This window comes from Rhinopithecus bieti, unplaced genomic scaffold (assembly GCF_001698545.2).
Source record: "Rhinopithecus bieti isolate Rb0 unplaced genomic scaffold, ASM169854v2 scaffold_36840, whole genome shotgun sequence".
Classification (NCBI taxonomy): domain Eukaryota; kingdom Metazoa; phylum Chordata; class Mammalia; order Primates; family Cercopithecidae; genus Rhinopithecus; species Rhinopithecus bieti.
The window spans coordinates 1302723-1314651 of record NW_016816502.1 but is presented as its reverse complement, the minus strand read 5'-3'; the positions used below and the strand labels follow the sequence as shown (position 1 = coordinate 1314651).

At 40.0% G+C, this 11929-nt stretch overlaps 1 protein-coding gene and 1 pseudogene across 1 annotated transcript in view; one reads left to right on the top strand and one right to left on the bottom strand.

Moving 5' to 3' along the window:
• The window catches only part of SELENOT (selenoprotein T), a 35169-nt gene that overhangs the window by 18278 nt on the left and 4962 nt on the right, over window positions 1-11929 (bottom strand). The window lies entirely within an intron of this gene.
• LOC108517132 (histone deacetylase complex subunit SAP30-like) lies at window positions 247-983 on the top strand (annotated as a pseudogene).

Sequence of the window (11929 nt, the reverse complement as noted above, 5' to 3'; positions counted from 1 at the left end):
AAAAAAAAAAAAAAAAAAAAAAAAAGCTTAAGTCCCCATGTGACAGTGAGCTGGCTCCCCGCTCCAGGAGACGCTCGACTCTGCGTCCTGGCCCTCAGCACTGTCCACTGTTTCGGCGCCAGGAGCAGCAGACCCAGTTGGTGTTCTGCCATGCCGCTAACTTGGTGTGCAGAGTGAACTGCCGCCGAGGGAGCGGCCAGGGGAGTGGGGATTTCTCTCAGCGCCGGTACCCCGGAGCTCGGAGACATGAACGGCTTCACGCCTGATGAGGTGAGCTGCGGTGGGGAGGCGGCAGCCACAGTGGCCGCCGTGCTTGCTGCCGCCTCAGCCGGGAAATCGGGGCTGAGGGGCCGGGCACAGGGGCGGTCTCAGCGGCTGGGCCCCCGGGGGCGGCCAGGCCAGGCTCTGGACAACTGTGCTGCCTGCGGAGGATGGTGAGCAGTGCGGCCGGGCGGCAGGCAACGCCAGCTTCAGCAAGAGGATCCAGAGGAGCATATCCCAGAAAGTGAAGATCGAGCTGGATATGAGCGCAGGCATCTTTACATATGTGATTATCATAAAAACTTAATTCCGAGTATTCGAAACAGAAGAAAGAGAAAAGGGAGTGATGATGATGGAGGTGATTCACCTGTTCAAGATATTGATACCCCAGAGGTTGATTTATACCAATTACAAGTAAATACACTTAGGAGATACAAAAGACACTTAAAGCCAGCAATCAACCAGGACTTAATAAAGCACAACTTGTTGAGATAGTTGGTTGCCACTTTAGGTCTATTCCAGTGAGTGAAAAAGACACCTTAACATATTTCATCTAATCAGTGAAGAATGACAAGAACAAATCAGATCTCAAGGTTGATAGTGGTGTTCACTAGAAGATGTGGAATTGAGACTAAAAACTTGGATGTTAACACTGTTTACTGCTTTTTCACATGTAGAAATGTTCTTTGTGTATTTTTTCTACAAAGGATTTTCTCTGATTTTATTTTGTTTCTGACTCTAATAATTTGTTGGAAACAGATGTAAAATGCGCTTTCCTAAATTAAAAACTATTTTAAATAAAGGTTACTACTATTAAAAAAAGAAAACAAAAACAAATACACATACACACGACTCATGATGCAATAGTACTGTGGCAAGGCCGTTAAACAGAGTCAGGAAATCAGCTCTCTCACTGACCAACAAGACAATGGTCAAGTCCATTAACCTGCTTTTGTCACAGTATCCACACCTGTACAATGAGTAGAATGACACCTGCAATACACAGGTAATTCTCAGAGTACTCAAGAGATAAGGCATGTAAAAGTGATACATGTATGTAGATAGGTTATCACCATTATTAGAAAAATGTTAACAGCATTTGGATACTTTAAATGTTAGTAAAACATTTTTTAGTCTCCTTTCCTGAAGGAGTTCACAATCTAATTTCAGAGAGACAAATACACAGCAAACCCTGGGGAACAATTATAAGGTAATGCAGAAGCAAACCCAGAAAGCAATGCACAAATTACAAACACAAATTAAAGAGCAAGGAGAGAAAGAACAATAATTTCACTGGTGTATCTTTCTATCACACTTCTCTTAGGTCATCAATTGTGTATATTCTATCCTTTCCTTCTCTCTACCAGCAAAATTGAAAATAATGAAACATGAACCCCATCTAATAGACTGATTGAAATGTTAAGACTGTTTTTAGTTACTAAGATGCAAATTTTAAGAAAAACCAAACACAGTGACATCCTGAATTTGTAGTGCTGAGATAACCAAATCAAATCAACCTTAAGTAGTTCTGCTTAATGACATAACTACTTATCAAATGAACACCTTGTCAAAATGAAAAGGGTACCTTTATACCTAATGAAAAGACTGTCTTGCTTGAGGTACAAATGCTAGGTTTCATAATGCCAAACTATAACAAAATTAGTTAAGCTACCTTCAAAAGTAAACACTGTAATGTGACAATAGAGACCAATCATAAGTAAAACAGTTGGGTTTCATTTTCATTCATATAACTACTAGGAACCTTTAATATCCTTTGATATCATTTGATATCAAAGGAACCTTTGATATCATTTGATATCAAAGGAACCTTTGATATCATTTGATAACCTTTGATTTCATTTTCATTCATATAACTACTAGGAACCTCTGTTCCTCATTTTTTTCTACCAGCCAAAATTACCTTTTAAAACATTAAACTACTGAAATTCTCTAATGTAATGTAATTTCAGTACATAGCCTCTATCAAATTCTTACTCAAATTCTGAAATCACAAAATTCACAAAATAAATCGTACCAAACACTGACACTAACAAACAACCTAATGACAAAATCTAGGTGAAAATTATATTAATTACAAGGTAGACAGAAAGGTCAAGATTAAGAAAAATTACCTAAACTCTGCTTCAGGAAAATTCCTGTCTGAAAGCTCACAGATCTAAGGCTCATCCCAAAGTAAGATACTATCCATGCTCCCATTCCCAACTTTCTATATCCTGACAAAGGATGTGTTAAAAAGAAAGAAAACACCAAGGCTGGGCAAGGTGACTCCTGCCTGTACTCTTGGCACTTTGGAAGGCTGAGGCAGGACTGCTTGAGCCCAGGAGTTCCAGACCAGTTTTGCCAACATGGCGAAACCTCCTCTCTTACAAAAAATTACAAAAATTGGCCAGGCATGTAGTGCCCGCCTATAGTTCCGGCTACTTGGGAGGCTGAGGTGGGAGAATGACTTGAGTCTGGGCAGTCGAGGCCACAGTGAGCAATGACTGCACCACTGCACTCCAGCCTGGGTGACAGAGTGAGACCCAGTCTCAAAAAAATAAAAAGAAAACATCAACAGAATAAGTAGCAAGGGTGTGTCAGGGTATCAGGGCAGCAGGAAAAAGACTAGCAGTAGCACAGAGAATTCTGCAAATTTATAGTCCCATCTGTAGAGGCATGGAGGCCAGGCCGAAAAGTTACTGATGGCGCAGTGTATTCAAAACTTAAGTTTTACCCTCAACAACTTAAAGTAACATACCTCAAAATAGTAAGAGCCATCTATGACAAACGCATAACCAACATCATACTGAATGGGCAAAAGTTGAAAGCATTCCCCCTAAGAACTGGAACAAAACAAGGATGTCTACTGTCTCACCACTCCTATTCAACATAATACTGAAAGTTCTAGGCAGAACAATCAGGCGAGAGAAAGAAATAAAAGTCATCTAAATGGGAAAAAAGGAAATCAAATTATCTGTCTTTGTTGATTATTTCTTTTTCTTTTCTTTTTTTCTTTTTTTTGAGACAGTCTTACTCTGTTACCCAGGCTGGAATGCAGTGGCATGATCCTGGCTCACTGCAGCCTCTGTCTCTCGGGTTCAAGCGATTCTCTTGCCTCAACCTCCCGAGTAGCTGGGATTACAGGCATGCATCACCATGCCCGGCTAATGTTTGTATTTTTATTTTTAGTACAGACAAGGTTTCACCATGTTGCCTAGGCTGGTCTCAAACTCCTGAGCTAAAGTGATCCTCCCACCTTGGTCTCCCAAAGTGTGGAGATTACAGGCGTGAGCCACAGCGACCAGTCTACTGTTGATGGATAATTTTATACCTAGAAAACCCTACAGATTCTGTCAAAAGGCTCACAAATCAGATAAATTACTTCAGTCAAGTTTCAGCATATGAAAATCAGTAGCACCAGTTGTGATGGCACCGACTTTGTAGTCCTAACTACTCCAGGGGTGAGGCCAGAGGATCAACCGAGCCCAGGTGTTAAGGCTGCAGTAAGCTGTGATTGCACCACTTAACTAATTTTGTTCTAGTTTGACATTATGAAACCTAGCAACTCCAGCCTGGGCAACAGCACATGACCCTGTTTCAAAAAAAAAAAATTAGTAGCATTTCTATGTAACAATAACGTGCAAGTGGAAAAAACAAATAAAAAATGCAATCCCATTTATAACCACAAAAGACATAAAATACCTAGGAATACATCTAATCAAGGAGATGGAAGACCCTACAAGGAGAACTACAAAACACTGCTGAAAGAAATCATAGATGACACAAATGGAAAAACATTCCATGCTCATGGATTCTAAGTGTCAATATCATTAAAATGTCCAGACTGCCCAAAGGAATCTTAAAGACTCAGCACAATTCTTATCAACTTACCAACCTCATTTTTCATGGAATTAGAAAAAACTATTCTAAAATTCATATAGAACTAAGAAAGAGCCCAAACTGCCAAAGCAATCCTATACTACAATGCTACAGTAACCAAAACATGGTACTGGTACAAAAATAGACACACAGAACAATGGAACAGAACAGAGAACCCAGAAATAAAGCCACACACCTACAACCAACAACGGGGAAAGGACCTCCTAATCAATAAATGATGCTGGGAAAACTGGCTAATCATATGTAAAGAATGAAACTGGACCCCTACCTCTCACCATATACCAAAATCAACTCAAGATGGATTAAATACTTAAATGTAAGACCTCAAACTATAAAAATCTTAGAAGAAAACCAAGGAAATACTCTTCTGGACATTGGCCTAGGCAAAGAATTTATGACTAAATCCTCAAAAGCAACTGTAACAAAAACAAAGATCGACAAGTGGGACCTAATTAAACTGAAGAGCTTCTGCACAGCAAAAGAAACTATCAACAGAATAAACAGACAACGTACAGAATGGGAGAAAATATTTGCAAACTATGGATCCGACAAAGGACTAATATGCAGAATCTACAAGGAAGTTAAATCAACAGGGAAAAAACAAATAACAAGCAAAGGACAGGAACACACACTTCTCAAAAGAAGACATATGAGCAGCCAACAAACATGAAAAAAATTCTCATCTCTAATCATCAGAGAACTGCTAATTAAAAACACAATGAGATACCATCTCACAACAATCAGAATGGCTCCTATTTGAAAGTCAAAAAATAACAAATGTTGGTGAGGATAAAGAAAAAAAGGTAACACCTAATACACCATGTCCTTTCCCTATTGTTATTTTTGTTGACTCTGTTGAAGATCAATTGGTTGTAAGCGTATGGCTTTATTTTTGGGTTCTCTGTATTTCTCCCCTTGGTGGGACTGCAAATTACTTCAGCCCACGCTAAAAGCAGAAACTTCTCAAAGAACTAAGTCAAAATTACCATTTGACTCAGCAATCCCATTACTGAGCATATACCCAAAGGAAAATAAATTATTCTACTAAAAAGACATCTGTATTAGTATGTTTATTGCAGCACTAATCACAATAGCAAAGCCATAGAATAAACTTAGTTGTCCATCAATGGTGGATTGGATAAAGAATATGTGGTACATATATACCACGGAATACTAAGCAAACATTAAAAGAAAAGAAAAGAAATCATGTCCTTTGCAGCAATATGAACACAGCTGTAGGCCATTATTCTAAGTGAATTAATGCAGAAACAGAACCAAATATCATATTCTCACTTATAAATCAGAGCTAAACATTGAGTACACACGAACATAAAGATAGAAACAAAACAGACATTGAAGACTCCAAAAAAGGTGAGGGAAGGAAGAGGGTAAGGGTTGAAAAATTATTTACTGGACACTATGTTCACCATTTGGGTTTAATAGAAGCTCAAACCTTGGCATCACACAATATACCCATGTAACAAACCTGCACATGTAGCCCCTGTATCTAAATTTTTTAAAAAAATTAATTCAGGGTATATTAAAGTACAGAAATACAGAACAGTATTTCATGTTTAAAATGAAACAATACGCCAAAAGAATTACAGGCAACATTTTCTGATCTTAGGGTAAAGAAAGCCTTTCAAGCAGAAAAGCATCTAAAAGAAAATTGTTGGTATCTCTGACTGCATATCAATTTAAAATATCTGTAGCACAAAAGTACCATAAATTGAATTTAAACGCAGATAGGAAAAATATATTCAAAATACATTGCACAAGATGAATAGTGTTAGTATATCATTTTTCTTTTTTTTTTTTTGAGACAGTCTCTCTCTGCCTCCCAGGCTGGAGTGCAGTGGCATGATTGTGACTCACTGCAGCCTCCACATTTTGGGTTCAAGTGATTCTGGTGCCTCAGCCTTCAGAGTATCTGGGATTACAGGCATGCACCACCATGCTCAGCTAATTTTTGTTTTTTTGTAAAGATAGAGTCTCATTCCATCACCCAGGCTGGAGTGCAGTGGTGTGATCTTGACGCACTGGGCGTCTCCTGGGTTCAAGCTATTCTCATATCTCAGCCTTCCAAGTAGTTAGGATTACAGGTGTGTGTCACCACACCCGGTTAATTTTGTATTTTTAGTAGAGAAGGGGTTTCACCGTGTTCGCCAGGCTGGTCTCAAACTCCTGACCTCAAGTGATCCACCCGCCTTGGCCTCCCAAAGTGCTGGGATTATAGGCGTCAGCCACCGCCCCAGCCTAATTTTTGCATTTTTAGTAGAGATGGGATTTTGTCATATTAGACAGGCTGGTCTCAAATACCTGATATCAAGGGATCCACCCTCCTCAGCCTCCCAAAGTGCTAGGATTACAAGCATGCGCCACTGCACCTGGCATATAAATGTTTTATCTAAAACGAAAAGAATAAATGCCTCAATTTTTAAAAAGAGGCAATAGTTATGACCAGCCAAATCACAGAAAAAGCCATATATCAGAACACATTTAATGATAAATTTAGACTCACTAATAATAAAAGAAACACAAAGTAATTATAGGCCTCTATTTTTCACTTACCACAAATGTTTTTATTAGTAGTATCAGTACTGTTATAACACCAAATGCTGGTTTGATAGTTTCATGGTGTATAATTATCTCCGAACATATCAAGTTGTATATGCTAAATATCTACAGCTCTGTCTGGGCAGAGTCGCTCACGCCTGTAATCCCAGCACTTTGGGAGGATGAGGTTGGCAGATCACCTGAGGTCAGGAGTTCATGACCACCCTGGCCAGCATGGTGAAACCCCGTCTTTACTAAAAATACAAAAATTAAGTGGGCGTGGTGGCGTACGCTTGTAGTCCCAGCTACTCAGGAAATTGAGGCACGAGAATCACTTGAATCTGGGAAGGAGAGGTTGCAGTGAGCAGGGATTATGCTACTGCACTCCAGCCTGGGTGACAGAGTGAGACTCTGTCTCAAAAAAATAAATAAATAGGCTGGGCACAGTGGTTCATGCTTGTAAGCCCAGCTATCTGGGGGGCCAAGGCGGGCAGATCACGAGGTCAGGAGATTCAGACCAGCCTGACCAACACAGTGAAACCCCATCTCTACTAAAAATACAAAAATTAGCCAGGTGTGGTGGCACATGCCTGTAGTCCCAGCTACTTGGGAGGCTGAAGCAGGAGAATCACTTGAACCCGGGAGGCAGAGGTTGCAGTGAGCCGAGATCATGCCACTGCACTCCAGCCTGGGTGACAAGAGCTAGACTCCATCTCAAAAACAAGAATAAAAAACATAAACAAAAAATAAATATCTACAGGTTTTATACACCAATCATACAAAACACTAATTGCTGTCAGTTGTAGGAACAGTATAAACTGGTACAACTTCTTCAGAAAACACTTTAATAATATCTACAAACAGCTTAAACAATGTCCATACAACTTGTCTCAATGGAGAAGAGTTTCTTTTTTTTCTTTTGAGACAGTCTTGCTCTGTTGCCCAGACTGGAGTGCAGTGGTGTGATCTTGGCTCACTGCAACCTCTGCCTCCCAGATTCAAACGATTCTCCTGCCTCAGCCTCCCAAGTGGCTGGGACTACAGTCGTGTGCCACCACACCCGGCTAACGGTATTTTTAGTAGAGATGTGGTTTCACCATGTTGGCTAGGCTGGCCTTGAACTCTTGACCTGAGGTGATCCACCCACCTCCCAAAGTGCTGGGATTATAGGCATGGGCCACCACCCCTAGACGGCTAAGTTTTTTAAATGCACTGCTTTTATATAATAAAATGCTACGAAGTTATTGGATGACAGGATTTTCTTTTTTTTTTTTTTTGAGACAGAGTCTCGCTCTGTCGCCCAGGCTGGAGTGCAGTGGCCGGATCTCGGCTCACTGCAAGCTCTGCCTCCCAGGTTTACGCCATTCTCCTGCCTCAGCCTCCCGAGTAGCTGAGACTACAGGAGCCCGCCACCACGCCCGGCTAGTTTTTTGTATTTTTTTAGTAGAGACGGGGTTTCACCGTGTTAGCCAGCATGGTCTCGATCGCCTGACCTCGTGATCCGTCCGTCTCGGCCTCCCAAAGTGCTGGGATTACAGGCTTGAGCCACCGCGCCCGGCCAGATGACAGGATTTTCATCTTCTTTTATACTTAACTGTATCTTCCAAATTTTACATTCTAAATTTTTATAACAGCTACCAAGCTGAAGCAGAGGCAAACCAGGTAAAACCTATCAAAAAGAAACTGTATTGGCAACTATCAATTTATATGCATTAGGGATTTAGTAAGTGGGGGAGGGAATGTGTAGGATAGGTTATTACAAGGCCAACAACAGTGGTGTGCTCATTTTTTAATATTAACTGATGACAGCTACTATTCTAGGCCTTAGAGATATAATCTAAAGCAAAACAGACAAAAATCTATGCCTTTTTGGCGCCGGCAACATTCTAATGAAGGTACAGTTAGTTAATACCTAAAGCTGTTTCTCTTGTCTTGCTTGAGAAAGGAGAAAAAAGAAAAAAAACAACCTGAGGGACTATGGAGAAAATGTCACAAAACAAAAAAGCAGTAGCTCATGTCTGTAATCCCAGCTGTTTGGGAGATAGTGGAGGGAGAATCGTGAGGCACAGGAGTTTGAAACCAGCCTCAGCAACACAGTGAGACTCCAGTGTCTACAAAAAAGTTTAAAAAATTAGCCAGGTGTAGTGGTATATACCTGTAGTCCTAGTTACCAGGGAGGATGAGGCAAGAGGATTGCTTGAGCCCAGGACTTGTACAGCAAGACCTCTGTCACTTTAAAAAAAAAAAAAGCAGAAACAGTAATCAAAGATTCAAAATAAGCACCTACATCCAAAAACATTCTGCAACAGGCAGAAGAAAAGGATGATAAAAGAGATGCTGAAGAACTACAAGGAAACTCAAAACCAAAAAGCAGATTTAAAACATATTTTGGGGCCCTCGCAATTAGGGTCATTAGAATGGCCACTATTAAGAGAACAGAAAGTAATAAGCATTGGTGATTCAGAGAGATTGAAACCCTTATACATTGTTGGTGGGAATATAAAATGGTACAGTCATTATGAAAAACAATATGGAGCCAGGCGCGGTGGCTCATGCCTGTAATCCCAGCACTTTGGGAGGCCGAGGCGGGCAGATCACGAGGTCAGGAGATCGAGACCATCCTGGCAAACACGGTGAAACCCCATCTCTACTAAAAATATGAAAAAAAAAAAAAAAAAAATTAGCCGAGCGTGGTGGCGGACACCTGTAGTCCCAGCTACTCGGGAGGCTGAGGCAGGAGAATGGCGTGAACCCAGGAGGCAGAGCTTGCAGTGAGCCGAGATTGCGCCACTGCACTCCAGAATGGGCGACAGAGCGAGACTCTGTCTCAAAAAAAAAAGCAAAACAATATGGAGGTTCCTGGAAAATGGAATTACCATATAATCCAGCAATCCCACTTCTGTGTATATATTCAAAATAATTCAAAGCAGGATCTTGAAGATACATTTGCACACCATGTTGATCACAGTATTATTCACAATAATCAAGAGGTGGAAGCAACCCAGATGCCCATCAATGAATAGATAAAGTGTGGTATATAGATTTGAATGGACTATTGTGCTGCCTTAAAAAAGGAAATCCTGCCGTTTGCTGTAACATGGATGAAACTCGAGGACATTATATTAAGCAAAATAAGCCAGTGCCAAAAGGACAAATACGGTATGATTCCACTCATAAAGTGGTCCAAATAATAAAAAGTGAGAGTAGAAAAGTGGTTGCCAAGGGCTGGGAGGAAGGAGAGAGGGAGAATTAATGTTTAATGGATACAGAGTTTAGGTGTTACAAGATGAAAAAAGTCTAAAGCTCTGTTGCACAGTAATACAAATATGCTTAACACTAATGAACTGTGCATGCAGAAGAGATTAAAATAAAAAATTTAATGTTATGCGTTTCTTAGCAAAGTTTTCTTAAAAAACCTAGCAAGGCCTTAAAGAGAAAAAGTAATGTGGTAGAAAAAATTAAAATTACAGATCTGAATAGTATCATTATATATCATTATAGATGAATCTTAATAGACAGATCAAAGCTTTTTTCCTATAGAAAATACCTTATTTCTGCAGCCCACAAAACATTCACAAAAACTGACCATGTTTGTTAGGTCGCAAAAACCCAATAAGCAGAAACAGTAAACGTCATTCTCTGATTATAGTGGAACAAAATAGAAAAATTTTAAAAACCCAACCTGTCAGACCTCTGAGTTCAAGCTAAGCCATCATATCCCCTGTGACCTGCATGTATACATCCAGAGGGCCTGCAGCAACTGAAGATCCACAGAAGTGAAAATAGCCTTAACTGATGACATTCCACAATTGTGATTTGTTTCCGCCCCACCCTAACTGATCAATATACTTTGTAATCTCCCTCACTCTTAAGAAGGTTCTTTGTAATTCTCCCAACCCTTGAGAATGTACTTTGTGAGATCCACCCCCTGCCGGCAAAACATTGCTCCTAACTCCACCGCCTATCCCAAAACCTGTAAGAACTAATGATAATCCCACCACCCTTTGCTGACTCTCTTTTCGGACTCAGCCTGCCTGCACCCAGGTGAAAGAAACAGCCTTGTTGCTCACACAAAGCCTGTTTAGTGGTCTCTTCACATGGATGCGTGTGACACAACCCACCTTCTGATCTTCCAGTAGGAGTATTACCTAATTCAACTATGTCAATATTTAAAATGTTATACCTTTTGTATTAACATTTTGCTTTTATGCATTTATTTCATGCAAACAATTGGACAAGTACACCATATTCATCTTAGCAAAGTAATTTTGTAAAAAAATTGGGCCAACATAAATGTTAACCAATAAATATTATGCCTGTTGATGCAAATCTGTATTTACTGACATGAAAACATAAGTGAGGGTGAGAAGCAAATTTTTTAAAAAGCATACAACTATGAATTGATTTATGTAAAATTATTTCATATAGTACGTGTCTATATAGAATCATTTTGAAGAAGACTATATAGACACGTACTACTGTATTATATAGGATTTTTAACTGTCTTCCTTTTATTTATTTTTATAACTAAAATGTATGATTTTCATAACTAGCTATTTTCACGTTTTTTAAAGCTGAGAGGAAAGTTTTCAAAGGCTTATTTAACAAAGATCTCATCATAGCATTAAACACTATTAATAATGAGGCCGGGTGCAGTGGTTCACGCCTGTAATCCCAGCACTTTGGAAGGCCAAAGCAGGCGGATCACTAGGTCAGGAGATTGAGACCATTCTGGCTAACACGGTGAAACCCTGTCTCTACTAAAAATACAAAAAATTAGCCGGGCATGGTGGCGGGCGCCTGTAGTCCCAGCTACTCAGGAGGGTGACGCAGGAGAATGGAGTGAACCCGGCAGGCGGAGTTTGCAGTGAGCCAAGACCACACCACTGCACTCCAGCCTGGGAGACAGAGGGGAGACTCCGTCTCAAAAAACAAAACAAAACAAAAGACAATAATGCAAATAACAATAATAAGCAATTAATTGATAAACAGCAACATATAAACTGAGCTAGGTGTTTTAAACTGATCAGGGGACTTCAGCTTTCCTCATTTCCTGTCCCCACCCCCATATGATAAGTCAGGCTTCATTTGCATATGCTCTTCCCTTAGTTTGTAAAGCTTCTTCTCTGTATCTCTTGGTGGAGTTCTCGCTAACCTTTGAGGTGAATGACAAGTAGCCAAAAAAAAAAAAAAAAAAAAAAAAAAAAAAAAA